Below are 20,831 nucleotides of genomic sequence, written 5' to 3' on the forward strand. Positions count from 1 at the left end.
CTGTTTTATGCAGAGAGATTTTTGCTTATTTACAAATACTGCTGATACATAATACATGAAAAAGGTATACAGATTTTGGTTCATTTTATTTCCTTTGGCAACATATTAGATTTGTCACTCAAATCCATGCAAAGGGTAATAAAAATGCTGACTATTCAAAGAGAATGCTTGCAGTATTGCATATGTCTACTTTGCCTTTCAAATGTTAGTTCTTTTCAGAAGTCTGGAAATAAGTTCATTTGAGGGACAAAGGAATATGTCTAAAAATGAAACTGAACTCAGAAAGTTACTATACATGAAGAGGTGATCTGTGGTATTTTTTCTAGCTCCAGCCTATCAGAGCTAAACTCTCACCATGTTTCCTGTGGATGACTATTGATCTGTTTCTCCAAAAACTACTAACCTCTGACTAGTTCTGAATGAAATACAATATTAAGAGAAACTTTCTCAAGAGCCCAATAAAAGAATTTGACATCCTTCCAGTACTTCGAGCCTGTAAATTCTTGAATTATGTGGGTTTCTGTTTTTTTACTGGCTTAAGCAACATAGCACTTTCTGCTTTCAGGTACTGACAGATATGCCTTAGTGTTGTTCTTGTTTCCCCTAATTTAATTTCATGAACTGTTCTGTGAAGAAAGACCTCCTTTGTTCTACTCTTTAGCTGCTCTGAGAGAAGCATAATAATGGAACTTTGCCATAACATATACCTCTGAAACTTACTATGATGATTTTAAATCTGGGTACAGAATATTGGGCTTTATATTTAGGTTCTTATTTAAACAAGGACTTGCTATTTTCAGCTACCGTAGCCATCCCAGCCTCTCCACATAATCCAAATTTAGATTAAACCCTTGGGAAATCATCATCATTCCCAAAACCTGTTTACAGAATAATCAGAATCAAGCTAAGACTTCAAACATATAAGACTTCAAACATTGCTTTGCTTATTTGAATTGCCCCTTCTGGGTTTTTAGTTATTATTTGCTTTAGTTATTAATCAAATGACTCTTGGCAGCTCACATAATAAAAATATACAATAAAATATAAAACATAAATAAAAAACTAAAAGACCCAGACAGTGTATAACATCAGTCCCCCAATGTTGCCATCTCCCTCCTGAACCCCCGGAAAAACTCTAATCTTTGGCTTTTGCTAGAAGGTTGGAGACATGAATTTCCAACAGGAGGTCATTCTAAAAAAGTTGTCCCATCACTGAAAAACAGTGTCTCTGCCCTTTCAGCCCCAAATCTTCCAAAAATGAGGGATTATCAGTGAATTAACATTTAAATATTAATATTAACATTTGAATTAACATTCAAAAAACAGAAAGTATATTATACATTCTACTAAATGTGTGAATATAATAATGCAGCAAAAATAAATTGTGCAAAACTACAATAAAATAAAATAAAAAGCACAAACAGAAGACTGATAGTAAACAGTTCAAGGCATTATTTCAAAAATTCAACAGGTTTCAAAGTAGAAGTATTGTTGTGATTTTTGACGCAGGACCTCAGGACCTCAGTCACTTTCATAATATCTCCATGTGGTAACTTCTGTAAGTCAGAAGATATGAGGAAACTTTCTCATAAAAATAAAAGAAAAAAACAGGAAACAATTGCAAAATTATTAAGAAAAGTTGTGTGAAAAATTAGCTTGATTAAAGCTGCTTAAATACACTGGGCTGCAAAAAGATGGCAGTCAAGAAATACAGAAAACTGCATTATTCACACATTTAGTAGAATGTATGATATATTTTCTGTTTTTGAATGTTAATAATATTGAACTTAGAAGCAGATGATCCAAATAATCATGTATGCCCCAACATATGACCCAACAATTTCATTAAATGCCATTCATGTTTATTCAAAAATTATTAATGTTTCAAATTCCATGAACAAATAATTTCAGACACTTTTATGAATGAGTGTTGGTCAAAAATATTTATCACGTACTTGACAGATCTCTTTCTGGAATCTCTGTCTTCCCACCTCTATTTAAGTTTAATATGTTTATTAAACTTATTGTAATTCATTGCACAATTGGCCAGATGTTTAGACTGGATTTGACATTTTTACTGAGTCCTTCCCAAGAAACTTGGATGGGCAGATATTGTTGTCTGATGGATAATCCACAATTAGATTCATAGTCAAAGGCTGGTGAAAAGTTAATGATTCAAATCCTAACCTAGGACCAACCATTATTAAGAGAAGATTGGGTGTTCAGGTCTGATAAGTTCAATATTTCCAGGCTTTGATGAAGTCCTTTAAGTCTGAGGATGCCAATCATAATTGGAATAACAATGGATTTCTTTTTCATAAATATTCAATTAATCTGCAGGTCCCAGTATTTCATATTTTTTATAATTGTTTTTCCTTAATCAGTGGAATAGCAACAACAATGAACCAGACTTTCTAATTTTCAATGACTGCTATATCAGGAATGCTATAAACAAGATGCCTTGCTCTTTGAATTTTGAAGTGCAACAGAAACTTAACCTGCTCATTTTTCAAAACTTTCTCAACTTGGTCAGGATAATTCATTACGTTCAAATCCAAATCTTTGGCAAAGTTTCCAGTGAATAATTTTGGCAACTTGGTCATGACTCTGCTTGTAGACTCTTTGTGAAATTGTAAAATTTTGCTGTAGTCACTGATTGAATGATCAATTTTTTTTAACCTTTTCACTACAAAGGCATTGCTTGCAACATTTTCTCTTTCCTGCAATTAGTTGACAAAGCTTATTCTGGAATCTCTAAAATAAAGCCTTCAATTTCTTTCTATCTTGTCTTTAGAATCTGTAGAATAGAATAGAACTGGAAGGGTCCTTGGTGGTCTTCTAGTCCATCCCCCTACTCAAGCAGCAGAACCTATACCATCTCAGACAGGTGAATGTCTAGTCTCTTCTTAAAAAATCTCCAGTGATGGAGCGCCCACAATTTCTTGGAATAAGCTGTTCCACTGTTTGATTGTCCTCACTGTCAGGAAATTTCTCCTTAATTCCAGATTGCTTCTCTCTTTGATCAGTTTCCAACCATTGTTTCTCATCCTTCCATCTGGTGCTTTAGAGAACAACCTGCCCCCCTCTGCCTTGTGGCAGCCCCTCAGATACTGGAACACTGCTATCATGTCTCCCCTATTTCTTCTTTTCTTTAGACTAGCCAAACCCAAATATCATAGCCATTCTTCGTATGTTTTAGTCTCCAGGCCTTTGATCATCTTAGTTGCTCTTCTCTGAATTTTTCCAAACTCTCAACATCTTTTTTGTGATATGGTGACCAAAATTGGCTGCAGTATTCCAGGTGTGGTCTTACTAGGGTTTTTATAAAGCAGTACTAATACTTCATGTGATCTTGATTCTATGCCTCTGTTTATACAACCCAGGATTGTATTAGCTTTTTTGGTTGCTGCTGTACAGTGCTGGCTCATAGTCAAATGATCGTCCACTAGGACTCCAAGGTCCCTCTCACAGTTACTGTTTTTAAGCCAATCTGTACTTGTACCTTTGGCTTTTCCTGCCTAAATGTAAGACTTTGCTTTTCTTCACATTGAAACTCATTTTGTTGGATAGGGCCCATTGTTCAAGTTGGTCAAGATCTTTTTGGATTCTGAGTTTGTCTTCTGGCATGTTGGCTACTCGTGCCAGTTTGGTGTCATCTGCAAATTTGATGAGTTCCCCTTCTATTCTCTCACCTAAGTTGTTGATGAAGATATTGAAGAGTACTGGGCCTAAGATGGAATCTTGTGGAACCCCACTGCTTACTTTTCTCCATGTGCAGGGGTCGGCAACCTAAAAAAGAAAAAGAGCCACTGGGAACCGGTTCCATCACAAATTAAAAAAAGAGGGAGCCGCGTGCGTGTGTCCATGCACGCGCATGCGCAAAAAGGTTTTTTGCGCATGCGTGGACGCACGCGGCTGCCATTTTTTAAAAAAATGAGATGGAACCGGTTCCCGGTTGCCCGACGGCGACGGCCCGTCTGCAAAGCTGCCGCTTTCGGCAGCTTTGCAGATGGGCCGTGGCAGCTTCCTCAAAGAGCGGCGCCCCTGCCCATTCCGAGAGGTGCGCGCGCACCTCTCCGAACGACCGGAGGTGCGCGCGTACCTCCGCGCGAATGGGCAGCGGTGCCGCTCTTTGAGGAAGCTGCCGCGGCCCGTCTGTGAAGCTGCCGAAAGCGGCAGCTTAGCAGACGGGCCGCGGCAGCTTCCTCAAAGAGCGGCGCCCCTGCCCATTCCGAGAGGTGCATGCGCACCTCTCCGAACGACCGGAGGTGCGCGCGTACCTCCGCGCGAATGGGCAGCGGTGCCGCTCTTTGAGGAAGCTGCTGCGGCCCGTCTGTGAAGCTGCCGAAAGCGGCAGCTTAGCAGACGGGCCGCGGCAGCTTCCTCAAAGAGCGGCGCCCCTGCCCATTCCGAGAGGTGCGCGCGCACCTCTCCGAATGACTGGAGTTGCGCGCGCACCTCCCCAAACCTTTGGGGAGGTGCGCGCGTACCTCCGTGCGAAGGGGCAGCGGCGCCGCTCTTTGAGGAAGCTGCCGAAAGCGGCAGCTTCCTCAAAGAGCGGCACCGCTGCACGTTCGCGCGGAGGTACGCGCGCACCTCCCCAAAGGTTTGGGGAGGTGCGCGCGCAACTCCGGTCGTTCGGAGAGGTGCGCGCGCACCTCTCGGAATGGGCAGGGGCGCCGCTCTTTGAGGAAGCTGCCGCGGCCCGTCTGCTAAGCTGCCGCTTTTGGCAGCTTCACAGACGGGCCGCGGCAGCTTCCTCAAAGAGCGGCACCGCTGCCCATTCGCGCGGAGGTACGCGCGCACCTCCGGTCGTTCGGAGAGGTGCGCGCGCACCTCTCGGAATGGGCAGGGGCGCCGCTCTTTGAGGAAGCTGCCGCGGCCCGTCTGCTAAGCTGCCGCTTTCGGCAGCTTCACAGACGGGCCGCGGCAGCTTCCTCAAAGAGCGGCACCGCTGCCCATTCGCGCGGAGGTACGCGCACACCTCTCCAAAGGTTTGGGGAGGTGCGCGCGCACCTCCGCCCATTCGGGGAGGTGCGCGTGCACCTCTCCAAACGGGCGGTGCCACTCTCCATTTGGAGAGGTGCGCGCGCACCACTGCCCGTTGGAAGAGGTGCGCGTGCACCGGGCGGCTGGGAGCTTCCTCAAAGAGCGGCACCGCTGCCCGTTCGCGCGGAGGTACGCGCGCACCTCCCCAAAGGTTTGGGGAGGTGCGCGCGCAACTCCGGTCGTTCGGAGAGGTGCGCGCGCACCTCTCGGAATGGGCAGGGGCGCCGCTCTTTGAGGAAGCTGCCGCGGCCCGTCTGCTAAGCTGCAGCTTCCTCAAAGAGCGGCACCGCTGCCCGTTCGCGCGGAGGTACGCGCGCACCTCCCCAAAGGTTTGGGGAGGTGCGCGCGCAACTCCGGTCGTTCGGAGAGGTGCGCGCGCACCTCTCGGAATGGGCAGGGGCGCCGCTCTTTGAGGAAGCTGCCGCGGCCCGTCTGCTAAGCTGCCGCTTTTGGCAGCTTCACAGACGGGCCGCGGCAGCTTCCTCAAAGAGCGGCACCGCTGCCCATTCGCGCGGAGGTACGCGCGCACCTCCGGTCGTTCGGAGAGGTGCGCGCGCACCTCTCGGAATGGGCAGGGGCGCCGCTCTTTGAGGAAGCTGCCGCGGCCCGTCTGCTAAGCTGCCGCTTTTGGCAGCTTCACAGACGGGCCGCGGCAGCTTCCTCAAAGAGCGGCACCGCTGCCCATTCGCGCGGAGGTACGCGCGCACCTCCGGTCGTTCGGAGAGGTGCGCGCGCACCTCTCGGAATGGGCAGGGGCGCCGCTCTTTGAGGAAGCTGCCGCGGCCCGTCTGCTAAGCTGCCGCTTTCGGCAGCTTCACAGACGGGCCGCGGCAGCTTCCTCAAAGAGCGGCACCGCTGCCCATTCGCGCGGAGGTACGCGCGCACCTCCGGTCGTTCGGAGAGGTGCGCGCGCACCTCTCGGAATGGGCAGGGGCGCCGCTCTTTGAGGAAGCTGCCGCGGCCCGTCTGCTAAGCTGCCGCTTTCGGCAGCTTCACAGACGGGCCGCGGCAGCTTCCTCAAAGAGCGGCACCGCTGCCCATTCGCGCGGAGGTACGCGCACACCTCTCCAAAGGTTTGGGGAGGTGCGCGCGCACCTCCGCCCATTCGGGGAGGTGCGCGTGCACCTCTCCAAACGGGCGGTGCCACTCTCCATTTGGAGAGGTGCGCGCGCACCACTGCCCGTTGGAAGAGGTGCGCGCGCACCGGGCGGCTGGGAGCCGCAAGAGACGGCTCAAAGAGCCGCATGCGGCTCCGGAGCCGCAGGTTGCCGACCTGTGTCCATGTGGATGTAGTGCCATTGAGGACTAGTTGTTGAGTATGGTTTGTTAACCAGCTACAGATCCATCTGGTGATGATGTTGTCTATTCCACATTTTCCTAGTTTACCAAGGAGTAGGTTGTAGTCTACCTTCTGAAATGCCTTACTGAAATCTAAGTATACTACGTCCACTGTGTTTCGCTGATCTACTAGTTTAGTCACTTTATCAAAGAATGAGATGAGATTGGTTTGGCATGATCTGCTTTTAACAAACCCTTGTTGGCTACTAGTTATGACTTTGTTTTCTTCTAGTTGTTTGCAGATCTGTTTTTTTATTACCTTTTCTAGGATCTTAACCATCTCCATGTGGGATTTTTATTCAGCTTTTGCTTCTATAACCTTCAAGTAGTGACCATACACTGGCTTGTTCTTCCAATTAACAAATCAGTTTTGAACTGTTCCTTTTCTATACTTAGCTTTCACCTTTGTGGTTTTCAAAGATATTGTTGGTCACACAGTCAGAGAGATGTTTAGACTGCATTTGGCATTTTTGTCCATTTATTGAGTCTTTTCAATGAATAGGCAAATGTTTTTAACAACAATAACAACAAACAACAACAACAAAGTTGGAAGGGACCTTGAGGGTCATTTAATCCAAACCCCTGCTGAGGCAGGAAATCATATACCATTTCAGACAAATGGCTGTCCAGTGTCTTCTTAAAAACTTCCAGTGTTGGAGCATTCATAGCTTCTGGAGGCAGGTTGTTCCACAGATTAATTGTTCTAACTGTCAGAAAAATTCTCCTTAGTTCTAGGTTGCTTCTCACTTTGGTTAGTTTCCATCCATTGCTTCTTGTCCTGCCTTAACGTTAAAGGTACCATCACTGGATGTAAGATGTGTTCAAGTAGTGCTCTAGATGTTTAGAATTACACTCAGGGCATATCTTACTATTGGTAATACCTTTGCTATTACTATTATTTACATGGGATCCTGAGTGTCTGAATATAACCATTTCCCCATGTAAAAGAGTTCTAATCAGGGAGATTAATTAAATATCATCTCTTGTTATTAAATAGAGGGATTCTTTTGCTTTCAGCCTGGATGATACAAAATAGGAGATTCTTTCTCTAAGAGTACACTTGTAAATATATGGCTCCATTTGAGGGCAATAGAATAAATCTAATATTGGAGTACAAATATTAAAACATTTTAATGTAATAAAATACAACAAAATGAGTACTTGAGAAATAAGGCAGTGGACTAAAATTATAAGAGGTGTAATCTATATACAATGTTAACATTCATTAATTAGCCAAATAGTGACAGAAATAAACATTTGTTATCCCACCTGTTTTATTTTAATAAATAACTCAAGCCAGTGAACACACACAATTCTCCTTTCTTTTATTTTCCCCACAACAAGCATATGAGGAGAGTTGGGTTGAGCGTGACCAGCTCAAAGTCACCCAGCTGGCTTTCATGCCTAAGGCGGACTAGAATTCACAGTCTCCTGTTTCAAATGTGGTGCCTTAACTACTAGACCAAACTGCCTCTAGTGGCAATTAGAAGAACAGAAGGTGGAAACAAAAGTAAAAATATAAACTCGACAACACTGAAAAGACCTAAATTAGTCCTTCTTATAATTTCATTTTCAATCCTATTCTAGTTCTTCAAAGATGGAATAGATGTATTTGAAATTTTCCTCAGTTTTACTTTTCATGTGCACAACAGCTTTCTGTTTGTTTCTGAACATTTCTACTAATCAAAGAGACAACCAACCTAGAACTAAGGAGACGTTCCCTGACATCCAATCTCTTCTTAAAAACCTCCAATGTTGGAGCATTCACAGCTTCTGGAGGCAAGTTGTTCCACTGATTAATTGTTCTGTCAGGAAATTTCTCCTTAGTTCTAGGTTGCTTCTCTCCTTGATTAGCTTCCATCCATTGCTTCTTGTTTTGCCTTCAGGTGCTTTGCAGAATAAATTGACTCCCTCTTCTTTGTGGCAGCCCCTTAGATATTGGAACATTGCTATCATGTCATCCCTGGTCCTTTTTTTCATTCCTGCAACCGTTCTTTATATGTTTTAGCTTTTAGTTCTCTAATCATCTTTGGTGCTCTCCTCTGCACTCTTTCTATAGTTTCAACATCTTTTTAATACCATGGCAACCAAAACTGGATGCAGTATTCCAAGCCTGGTCTTATCAAGACATTAGAAAGTGATACTAGCTCTTCACATGTAAGTTCTTCTACATACTAAGGTGTAGCATTACAAGGAATCAATCTTCCTTGTGGAGGGACAGATTATTATTTTAGGCCTGTCACTTTCATACATATCATGTGAGAGATGATTTAAAACTTATTTTATAAATACTGTAGGGTCCATCCTGATTTTCTGTTAATCTGGAGGCAATCCTGAAAAATTAAAGCTAAGCATTAAAATCATTTTTAATCACAAAATATGCATTTCTGAATGTATCTAAAATATCTTATTTGACATGGTGGCACGAATCATATCAATTGACATCAGAATTCACAGAAATCACATATCTCAAACATCCCTAATTTTCAGGTGATCAAAAAGAAATCTTGATACAATAATATAACTACTCCGGGTCTCTTTTTTATACCACAAGTTACTAATGTACAGCAGCACATCTGTAAAAGCGGTCTTGATATAGTTTTCTGTATGAATGCATAGGAGAAATCATGGTGGAATCATGCAGAAAAATAACCACTTGTTGTAGTGTATAAATGTGTGTATTTATATGAGCAATGCTGAGAAAAAGAAAAAAAGTAAGATGATTGATAAGACTTTAAATCTGCAAAAAATATAGTGTAGTCCAGTTCTAGAACTAATTTTGAAAATGTCTTAAATTGAAACCCAGAGCAAAGCTATGGTTCTATTTAAAAATATGGCAAGATCGTAAGGTCACTGCAGTAAATCTCCATATGTTGTTGACCATGATCTTCTGACAATACTGGACAGAAAGGAATGTAGTTGAAAGTCCAATTATCTCTACAGAAAACTCATACTCTGCCTACAGCAGAGATAGTCTTCTGTATCTCATTTCATTAAACTGACTGTGCAAACTTTATAGCTTTGTGATTTTCTTCACATAAGACATGGAAGTTGAATTAAAGGAAATGGGATGATATCTCTTTTAAAGCTCTAAAGTTGGAGAGAAAAACAAAGTTGGAGATAACAACTTTGTGTCTTCCTATTTGCCCAAAGGGGAAATAGTTTATTCTCTAAAAGATTAACATTTTAGCACACAATTTTATTGAAAAAGAATGGTTTCCAAACCAGTTCCTGAAGACCAGCTGTTCTGAAGACCAGAATTTCACATATAAGATATGTGTCCATCCTGTGCATAGGCATATTTACTAATAAGAAAGTCTCCTGAATTTTATGGGCATTAGCCTAAGCAGTAAATATGTACCTGAGATTGTTGCCTCAGGAAGAAACATTACTTTCAAGTGGTTAAGATCAAAATTATAGATCTCAAACACTGAGGCCCATCTGGTCTAGCCCTGACCCATTGAGGAAGGGTTCTTCTAATCTAACAGAGTAGCTCTTATCATATCACACACTGATGTAGGCCATAGCATAGTGCTGAGATATGAAGATGAAAGGAAAGATTTTTTTCATATGCAGTTCAGTGCTTCCTGTTGATATGGCTACATGCACTTAACTGCTGTCTATTTCATATTGAAGCTAGTTGCAGGATTCTAGCCATATTGTTCTTTTCTGCTTCTACTTACTTTCAAGCAGATGACAGGGGCTGCAAATGAAAGATGTCCACTTTGCATGATGAAATAGAAGTTCACCTGGCAATTCTTTGGAATTCCATGCTTTCAGCAGATCTGATATGCCAATTTTCCAAAAAAAAATCAATGCACACACACATGACCACATGGAAGCATCTTGAATGTTATTCAACTGCCCCCAATTCTATCCAAGCCTTTACTTGTATTCATTTATTGTAGAAATGGGGGAAATGCTATGCAGAAGTCAAAGGAAAACAGTTGTAAATAAAACAGAAATTGCATTTCCAAAAGAACATTTTGTCTCCTTTTCGCATAGTCAACTGCTAGTGTTAACTCCATCTGAGATATGTGAGAGCATGGGTTGTGCTTTTTTTTCCTGACCCCTCCATTCCCTCTGAATTTCTTTCTCTGTATTCAATATAACAGGTGCATAGCTTTGGTTTGGTTTCCTTCCTTTATTCCTAAGGAAATAATAAAGCAAAATATATTACAGAAAGATAGATTCTGGGGTGTCCTGTGAGCAAATAAGAGGGGGGGAAATGGATCAATAAGAGATCAATGGGGACAATAAATCAACAGACTAAAAAGAGAATTCAATAAAATTGCTGGGTTCCTTTGCTGAGTCCAAGGGCTCATAAAGCTCTAGTACTAATGTCAAAGCTCCAAGCTCATAAAGCTCTAGTACTAATGTCAAAGACAGCTGGAGCTGACAGTTTGCAAGTGATGGGGAACTGATTGATCCGCTAGAGGCCCTTGCAGCATAAAAGGAAACGTTTTCTTGGAGAGCTAAGAGGGTTCATTCATTCTTATTGGCCATCTTTCTGAAGGACTTTAAATGCAATGGCAGTTGTGCTATGTAAACTAATTGGGATACAAGATTGACATTTCTTCAAGTTTAATTCTGCTATAATAAACAGAACAATGGTAGGCAATTTTGTATGCTCAGCAGTCACTACAAAAGAATAGGGCTCTTCCCTCTAGGAACTTTATTACATAGAATAAAGATAGAAGCTGACCAGATTGTGCTATTTTGGCCCATATGATTATGAATGAGTCAGCTATCTCTTTCCAGTCTGATGAGGAGAGAGGTTCTCTGCTACTTCTGCATAAGTTACGAAATTTCCCCAGCCTTACCGTGGAAATTCAGTTAAGCAAGACCATTTCTGCTAACATCCTTTTCACAGGAATACAAAAACTGTAGGCGAGGTTGCAAACTTTATAAAAATGTCAATTTTTTTAGCATACACACTGTGGAGAGCTTATCAAATCTAAATTTGTCAGATTGAATAATTTCAATTCAAACCTTTTTGAAATTGAATTGTTTGATTTCAATTTTTTTTTCCTTTTTTGTCTGAATTTTATAATTATAGAAGCCATATTCAGACATTATTAAAACAAGACTTTCCATATGTGTGTTTACTACAGACTTCCTGAAATGAGTGGGAATGGTGTCAAGATGAAAATGTACCCCCCTTAAGTGAATCAGCCATCTGATGAGGAAATCTATAGGTGGCAGTGCAAAGTATTCAAAGTAAAAAAATGGTTTAATCAAAGAAGTTTCATGTAATTGTTTAAAATTAAACAATTCATAAATGGCATAACAAGAACTAATCCTAATAGCATGGGTATTGATGAGGAGGAGGAGGAGGAGGAGGAGGAGAATGAGGATGAGGATGAGGATGATGATACCACCAAACTAATAGGACCATGTTCTGAAAGTTACAACAATAAAATATATAACTCTTGAATTACAATTAACTAGCTGCCAAGGATCTAATACCATAAACTATGGAATCTGCTAACCCAAGAGATAGTGATGGACACTGTATTGTTTTTTAAAGGAGTTAAATCAATTCATGGATTATAAAGCTATTTATTCTTTTACCTTTCCATTTCTATGTTGGGCTTCAGGGGAGAGGGACGGAATTAGTGTTCTATCTTCCCTTTTTTATACAAGAATCTTTGAATGCCCCATCAGTCTTTCTTTCATTTTACTTTGTCCCTTGTGAAAATTATGTGTCTGATGTAAAACGTTTTCAAAACTTAACATCTCATTGTCAAGCTTTTGAACTTTTAGGTTGTTTCTTCTGAAGTTTAAAATTGACTATCGCAACTTTGTGGAAGGGCAAATTATGATCTTCCCACCTTAAAATGGAGCAAAATGATGCCTTTGCTTCAGATTTTTAAAAAAGCAGTATTTTAAAAAGCAGAGGGACATGGTGGCTCAGTGGGTTAGGATGCTGAGCTTGTTGATCAGAAGGTCGGCAGTTTGGCAGGTCAAATCCCGAGTGCCCAGTAACAGAGTGAGCGCCTATTACTCGTCCCAGCTTCTGCCAACCTAGCAGTTCGAAAGCACATAAAAATGCAAGTAGAAAAATAAGGACCACTATGGTGGGAAGGTAACAGCGTTCCGTGTGCCTTTGGCATCTAGTCATGCCAGCCACATGACCACGGAGACATCCTCGTGCAAGCGCTGGCTCTTCAGCTTTGAAACGGAGATAAGCAGTGGCCCCTAGAGTTAAAAACGACTAGCATGCATGTGCTGGGGAACCTTTACCTTTACCTTAGAAAGCAGTGCATTTAGACCTGGGGAGTATACAGTACTAATCATCTTCCTGTTCTTTCTGTCTTGGCGTCTGCTGAAGAATCCACATAGTGGAGCAGGAGGATGGATAGATCTTCAAAGCAACCACAGAGTATATATGCTAGCACTACCAGAGTAACTGCTTAAGCTGAAGAGGGGCGTATTAGAATCCACAACTGTTTTGAACAGGTAATGGCAGATGTCAGTGCATTTGAAATGTCTTCTCAATCTGAGGACTCCTTAGAATGAAGTTTAATGGTGTTAAGTAATAATGAATGTCACAGATCACTGCCCTGCTAGAGCAACACAGCAGGGTAGCAACCAAGATCTCCAAGGTATCCACCACTGCACCCAAATGCCTCTATTTGGTGGATCCTTTCTCAGATGAAGGCATTGTAAGCATGGTGACCATGTGTTTGTTGATTGCATGCAGTATTCTAAAAGGCTAAGGGCATTATCATTTTATAGGCAGGAAATACAAGTCTGCTTTTAAAATTAAATTAAATTACATAAAAGGAAAGATCTGTCTCAAAGATTTGTGCAAGAGCATTGAGACAATTTTCTCTAAATATAAGACACTAGTATTGAGGATCTTTGATTTTTTTTAAACTTCAAGGAAGATATCAAAAACTAAAAGATAATGCAGTAAAACAAATATTTCCTGGTTGAAATGAGGATATTCTTCTAACAGTCTGGTCCTCTTCTAATAGTCTGGTCCTTTGTTAAGCATTGAAAGCACAATGATTTCATGTGAAAGAAGGCAAGCAAAACAAATAAGTGTGGATGTGTGTGTGTGTGTGTGTGTACACACACACACACACACACACAGAAATACATACATAGTGTGATTGATTGATTGTCAATATCAACTTTAGCAATTACATAGATCTTCTTCAGATCTTTCAGATCTTTAGATCTTCAAATGGTGTACTCATCACTACTATAACTAAATCCATCCACCTAGCTGCTAATCTTCTTCTTCCTTTCTTTTACTCTTTCACAGCATTATAAACATTTTCAGAGAGCTGGGTCTTTGCCTTATGGGTCCAAAGTAAAATAATTTAGGCCTGGTCATTTAAGCCCTGAGTTTGAAATTTGGGTGGATTTGTTCAATGACCTATTTGTTAGTGTTCATGGCTATACATGGTATTTTGTCTCAATGAGATAGCTCAACAGGATCTGGTGGGGCTCAGGTAAAGGTGGGAAATATAGAAAGTAGATTACAATGTTAGTTGAGCAATTTGCTACCACATGATGAACTGACGCATGCTAACTTGAACAGCTATAAAAGAGGATTAGACATATTCATGGAGTTTAAGGCCTCCTTTCAATACTAATCAAGATAGACACAGAGAGAGATTTTGTCAGTACCAATTACTGGAGAATGTGAGTGAAGAGTGCTATTACAATGACATCTTGCAACCCTTGTTTATGTTCTCCCTATGAGTAGCCATTGTAGCAAAGGATTATTGGACTAAACAGTTTTTACTCTGATCCACTCTGAGGGCTTTTTCTCATATTCATATAAGAACTCCTACCAACATTTGGCTCTATAATATTTTAAGAGTGATTTGAGGTGTAGCAATGAGCAAATCCAAGATGTTGTTGTTGTTGTTAGTTGTGAAGTCGTGTCCGACCCATCGCGACCCTATGGACAGTGTTCCTCCAGGCCTTCCTGTCCTCTACCATCTTCTGGAGTCCATTTAAGCTCACACCTACTGCTTCAGTGACTCCATCCAGCCACCTCATTCTCTGTTGTCCCCTTCTTCTATTGCCCTCAATCTTTCCCAGCATTAGGCTCTTGTCCAGTGAGTCCTTCCTTCTCATTAGGTGGCCAAAGTATTTGAGTTTTAGCTTCAGGATCTGGCCTTCTAAAGAGCAGTCAGGGTTGATCTCCTCTAGGACTGACCGGTTTGATCGCCTTGCAGTCCAAGGGACTCGCAGGAGTCTTCTCCAGCACCAGAGTTCAAAGGCTTCAATTCTTTGGCGCTCAGCCTTTCTTATGGTCCAGCTTTCACTGCCATACATTGCAATTGGGAAGACTATAGCCTTGACTATACGCACTTTTGTTGACAGGGTGATGTCTCTGCTTTTTAGTGTGCTGTCTAGATTTGTCATGGCTTTCCTCCCCAGGAGCGTCTTTTAATTTCTTGGCTACAGTCCCCATCTGCAGTGATCTTGGAGCCCAGGAAAATAAAATCTGTCACTACCTCCATTTCTTCCCCATCTATTTGCCAGGAATTGAGAGGGCCAGATGCTATGATCTTGGTTTTCTTAATGTTTAGTTTCAACCCAACTTTTGCACTCTCCTTCTTCACTCGCAACAAGAGGCTCTTTAGTTCCTCTTCACTTTCTGCCATTAGAGTGGTATCATCTGCATATCTTAGGTTGTTGATGTTTCTTCCGGCAATCTTAATTCCAACTTTTGACTCAAGATGTAACATTATGGTATTTGATCATATTTTGATTTCTAAGTTATAGTGGGAATTCTTATCTATTATTTATTTATTATTTAGTACAGAGTTGTTGGCACAGAGTTGTTATTTGGCTGCCGAAGAGCACTAGTCCGTTTAGTTCAAACTTACATGATTATCCATGATGCACCACAGGGGGAGAGGTAGCTCCACATCAGAAAGGTGAGTGGTATCCTGCAGTGTTATCCAGGGGCTTCTCTTACTACCAATGTCATCTCTTGGTCAGGCATTGCATCCGGGCAGGTCCAGCACCCACAGGGGTCCGACCATCCAGACGAAATGCCTCCACTTTTCCCACCAATGTTGCTCATATGTAGCATGCTTTCAAACTGCTAGATGGGCAAAAGCTGGGGCAAGTGATTGGGAGCTCACTCTGCCATGTGGTGTTAGGACTCGAAGCACTGGAACAAAGTCCATTTCCAGCATCTTTAAGCCACTCAGCCACCACATATCATTATAGCGGGAAAAGTATAGTTACAGGCACAGGAGTAGGTCAGATCAGCAATTAATTAAAGCAATTAATTAAGTAAGTTCCTCCCTTGACACTGGTCAAGGCTGAATGATATCCCCACCAAAGCCTAATTTTCCTGGGCACAAGCCGCCAAGGAAGACTCCCATTGTTCAAAGTGCAATGATGCAATTTAGAATTTTCTTCTGAAGTAATATAATTATTCTTTCAGAACCAAACATATACCATCTGATTTTCCCTAATCCTTTCATTCCTGTAAGTATTTAAATATTGCATGGTTTGCTTATTCTGGCTTATTTAACAAACATTATACAGTACATTTATTCTCATTTTTTATATTTAGCAGTCATCCTGACAACATCATCACTGAAGGTATGCTTCAACCATTCTTAAACAATGTGAAAAAATAACACCTATACACCTTTTGTTTTCATTACTTTATTTAATATTCAAGACCAGTTCAGAGGTAAAATCTGACTTGGAAATCTCTTGACAAAGTTCTGAAAACAGTTCTTTCCAGCTCAGGAACTCCCAAGGGACAAAGGGAGTTGTGTGAGGGCAGTGTTTCTCATCCTTAGCAGCTGTAAGCAGTGTGGATTTCAGCTCCCACAATTCCATAGTTAGCATGCTGGCTGGGGAATTATGGGAGTTGAAGTTCACTCAACTTCCAGCTTTCAAGGTTGAGAAACACTGTGTTAAAAACTTGCTAACAGGCTTGCCAGGAAGGAATGTTAAATACCTCAAACCAAACATTCCTTGCTATGTTTCTAAACTATCTACTAATCTGCATCAGCTCAAGAGAAGCTATGTTGTTGGTAGGTTGGTATGTTGTAAGCCTAGTGGGTTGGAGAGAAACAAATCCATATAATTTCTTTTTCAATGCTCCTCTAGACAATTTTTAACAGCCTGCTTGAAATCAGTGGGAGGCAATTCATTACAGTTTAGGATCATACCTGAAAGAGAGAAGGTTTGGGATCCATAGTTCCTGTCAATAGGCCCATTATGAAATTTTGGCCTGCCTCCCTTTGCCCATTTCTAATAGTGGAGCTCTGGCAGTTAAACAAGATCAGACTTGGTGGCTTCTAAAGGGATAAGGAAGGGACTTCTATATGTGAATGTCTTCATCGAATATTAGTCTGTTTCAGAAAGAGGAAATAAATTATGTGATATCTCCTTAGATATCCTCCTAAGGACTACAGATCTAATTCTCAGGGATGAGTTTTCTTTAGGAGGGAAATAAATTTTTGAAAATACATGTCTGAGGTCAGGAAGGTAGGAAAATAGAAGCACACAGCTTTGACTGAGCTCTGTCAACTGGGCTTAGGTATATGATCTAATGTTGGAGTTCTGTGGAGAATGAGATGAAATTGTTCTGCTTTAGGTATTAGCCAAGTAATCGGTACATTTTATTAAACAGAATATAATTAACTGTATTACAGATATTGAATGAAGTTTTAAGTTTAAAATCTCTTTAAAGATGAGCCAAAAGTTACCTGAAGTGGACATAATATATCTCAGTTGCAGAAATCCAGATGTCCACTAGACAGCAGCACAGAGCTAGACTTTTCTGGATCTGTTTCTTCCATCTAGTGGTCATCAGATTTTTCAGATGGAGATGTAACTAAATCAAGGGAATCATCCTAATATGAATCAATATGGTAAAGGTTCTGGACAAATATTATTTATTTATTTATTTATTTATTTATTAGTTTTTATAAACCGCCCTTCTCCCGAGGGACTCGGGGCGGTGTACAGAGGAAGGAAGGTATACAGATGAACAATAAAATAATAAAAACAATAGTGAAAACAAACTGGGACCCCAATTAACGCTATCATGCCAGGCCGGACTGCTGGAACAGGAAAGTTTTTAAGTCGCGTCGGAAGGTACGGAGGTCGGGGGCCATCCGGATTTCGGTTGGTAAGCTGTTCCAGAGGGCTGGCGCACCCACTGAGAATGCCCTCCCCCTGGGGGCCACCAGCCGACATTCCTTGAGCGGTGGCACCCTGAGGAGGCCCTCTCTGTGGGAGCGCACAGGACGGTGGGGTGCTGACATTGGCAGAAGGTGCTCCCATAGGTAGTCCGGACCCATGCCATGTAGGGCTTTGTATGTCATTGTTAGCACCTTGAACTTCACACGGAAGGCAACCGGAAGCCAGTGCAGCGCACAGAGGAGAGGTGTGATATGGGAGTATCGGGAGGCTCCCAAGAGTGTCCGTGCCGCTGCACTTTGCACCAGTTGAAGCTTCCGAGTGGATCTCAAGGGCAGCCCCATGTAGAGAGCGTTACAATAGTCTAGGCGAGAGGTCACAAGGGCATGGGTGACTGTACGTAAGGAATCCAGGTCCAGATAAGGCCGTAGTTGGCGAACTAGTCAAACCCGGGAGAAGGCCCCCTTGGTCACAGCTCCTATGTGGTCTTCTAGGGAGAGCTGCGAGTCTAGGAGGACACCCAGGTTGCGGGCCCTATCAACAGGGGGTAGTAACTTGTCCCCGATGTTAAGCAATGGGACGTTCTGAATATCCTGGCTTGCCGGAACGTACAGCCATTCAGTCTTGTCCGGGTTCAGTTGAAGCCTGTTCCTCCCCATCCATTCCCGGACCGCTTTCAGGCAGCGGGACATCACGTCTAGGGCATCACTGATATTGTTTGGAGTTGAGATAAAAAGCTGGGTGTCATCAGCATACTGATGGTACCCTACTCCAAAACTGCGAATGATCTCACCCAGCGGTTTCATGTAGATGTTGAACAGGAGAGGCGAGAGGACCGACCCCTGAGGGACTCCGCAAGCGAGAGGCCTCGGGGTCGACCTCTGTCCCCCTGTCAGCACCGACTGCGAGCGACCCTGGAGAAAGGAGGAGAACCAACGCAGAACCGTGCCTCCCACTCCCAGTCCCCTGAGGCGTCGCAGCAAGATACCATGGTCGATGGTATCGAAAGCCGCCGAGAGGTCTAATAAGACAAGGACAGAGGAATGGCCCCTGTCCCGGGCTCTCCAGAGATCATTCATCAGAGCGACCAATGCCGTCTCCGTGCTGTAGCCCGGCCTGAAACCCGATTGGTACGGGTCTAGATAAACCGCTTCATCCAGGATCTGAGGAAGTTGGTGCGCCACCACGCTCTCAACAACCTTCGCAAGGAAGCGAAGATTGGAGACTGGACGAAAGTTATTCAAAGAGGATGGGTCCAAGGTGGGCTTCTTGAGGAGAGGTCTCACCACCGCCTCCTTCAAGGCGGTGGGGAAGTGACCCTCACTCAGAGAAGCAGAGATGACCGCTAGGAACCAGCCTCGTGTCCCCTCTCGAGCTGCATAGGCCAGCCAGGAAGGGCACGGGTCCAGTAAGCATGTGGAGGAGCTCAACCTTCTCATAATCCTGTCCACTTCCTTAGGAGTTACAGGATCAAATTCTTCCCAGATGACGTCGACAAGACTGTCCATGTCTTGTTCTTCCATCTCAGCCCATTTGGAGTCCAGGCCAGTTCAAATCCGAGCAATTTTATCCAGCAGATATTGACCGAATTCCTCGGCTCGACCCTGCAAGGGTTCCTCCCTCACCTCTTGGTTTAATAGGGAGCGAGTCACCCTGAACAAGGCAGCCGGGCGATTATCTGCGGACACGATGAGGGTGGAAAAATAGTTGGATTTTGCCACCCTTATCGCAGCGAGATAAGACCTGGTGAGGATTCTTAGTCGCAATCGGTCGGATTCGGATCGACTGGATCTCCAACGGCTCTCTAGGCCCCGTCTCCGACGCTTCATCTCCCGGAGCTCCTCAGTGAACCATGGGGCTCGCTGGGATCTGCGCCGGGTCAGAGGCCGCAAGGGTACAACTCGGTCCAGAGCCTCCGTGGCTGCCTTTTCCCAGGCTTCCACTAAGGCATCCGCCGAGCTGTGAGCAGGGAGTGCATGCGTGTCCCTAAGCGCTGCCTGGAACTTATCAGGGTCCATTAGGTGCCTAGGGCGGTACCATCTGACTGGCACCGTGCACCCACGGTGGGGGGTGGCAAGGGGGAAGTCTAGCCGCAGGAGGTGGTGATCGGTCCATGACAGGGGCGTAACAGTTGTGGTACCCCCACCGATATCATCACGCCACCGTCCAGACAAGAACACCAAGTCTGGGGTGTGGCCTCTCTCATGAGTCGGTCCAGAAATTATTTGCGACAGGTCCATGGCCGCCATGGAAGCCATGAACTCCCGAGCCAGTTCGGACGATCCTCCCAGGGACGGTAGATTAAAGTCGCCCAAGACCATGAGTCTTGGGAATTCAACCACCAACCCTGAGAGGGCATCGAGTAGCTCGGGCAGGGCCGCCGCTGCACGATTAGGTGGTAGGTACGCCAGCAGCAGGCCCAACTGCGCCCCTGGGCCGTATCTCAGTAGGAGAGACTCACACCCGACCATCTGAGGGACGGTGGTCTCTCGTGGGCTAAGGGATTCCCTGATGATAACTGCCACTCCCCCGCCCCTCCCATGAGCCCGAGGCTGGTGCAGCACCTGGAAACCTGGCGGGCAGAGGTCAACCAGAGGAACACCACCCTCTGGGCCCAGCCAGGTTTCCGTGATGCAAGCCAGGTCCGCATGCTCGCTCTCCACTAGGTCACGAACAAGGTGAGCCTTGTTAGCAACGGACCTGGCATTTAGGTAGACCAGCCTGAGCTTAGGAGGCTGCACATCTTCGCTCCCGGGTCCTCGGGGGAAGTACAGAGGGTCGGAGCGTCTCACCGCTTGTACAGAGCGGAGATGACCCTCCCGGTGTCGATACGGCCCTCTGCTTGTGCACCTTCTGCCGTTCCCCACCATCCTGGGAATTGGTTGTTCGTCAGCTCGCCACTGGGCTTTGTCGGCGACTGGCCCACGTTCCTCACCTTCGTGAACGGTCGTAGGCCCGGCCTGCGCTATGGTAGTTGGAAGGCCCCCCTTCACCAAACAACCATAGTCTTTTCCCGCCCCCCTCCCTAACCCGACAAAGAACTTAACTAGGAACTTAACCAGGGGCCTCTTGTTGGACTTATGCTGGAGGCCCCTGACCCTGCCCGGCCATCTCTCAGAGGCCCAATGGTCTGGCCCGTCATCGAGATTGGATGTAGTATAGGCGGGTCGCACCCAGGAGAGGGGGGAACCCCTGAGGGCGTGTAGGTCTGTGCTGGAATATTGGAGTAGCATAGAGTTACAAGGGTTTTTGGGAAGGCAGCCCCCTGGATGGAGAATTGGCAGGAGGGTCGAGTCGGG

At 44.2% G+C, this 20,831-nt stretch overlaps 1 long non-coding RNA gene across 3 annotated transcripts in view; it reads right to left on the minus strand.

Annotated features, from left to right (window-relative positions):
* The window catches only part of LOC308666067, a 180,395-nt gene that overhangs the window by 128,998 nt on the left and 30,566 nt on the right, over positions 1–20,831 (minus strand). For all 3 annotated transcript variants that reach the window (XR_014026019.1, XR_014026020.1, XR_014026021.1), the window contains exon 2: positions 10,071–10,172. This is a non-coding gene — a long non-coding RNA (uncharacterized lncRNA). The remainder of the gene's footprint in view (positions 1–10,070; positions 10,173–20,831) is intronic.

This window comes from Vipera berus (assembly GCF_964194415.1).
Source record: "Vipera berus genome assembly, chromosome: 1".
Classification (NCBI taxonomy): Eukaryota; Metazoa; Chordata; class Lepidosauria; order Squamata; family Viperidae; genus Vipera; species Vipera berus.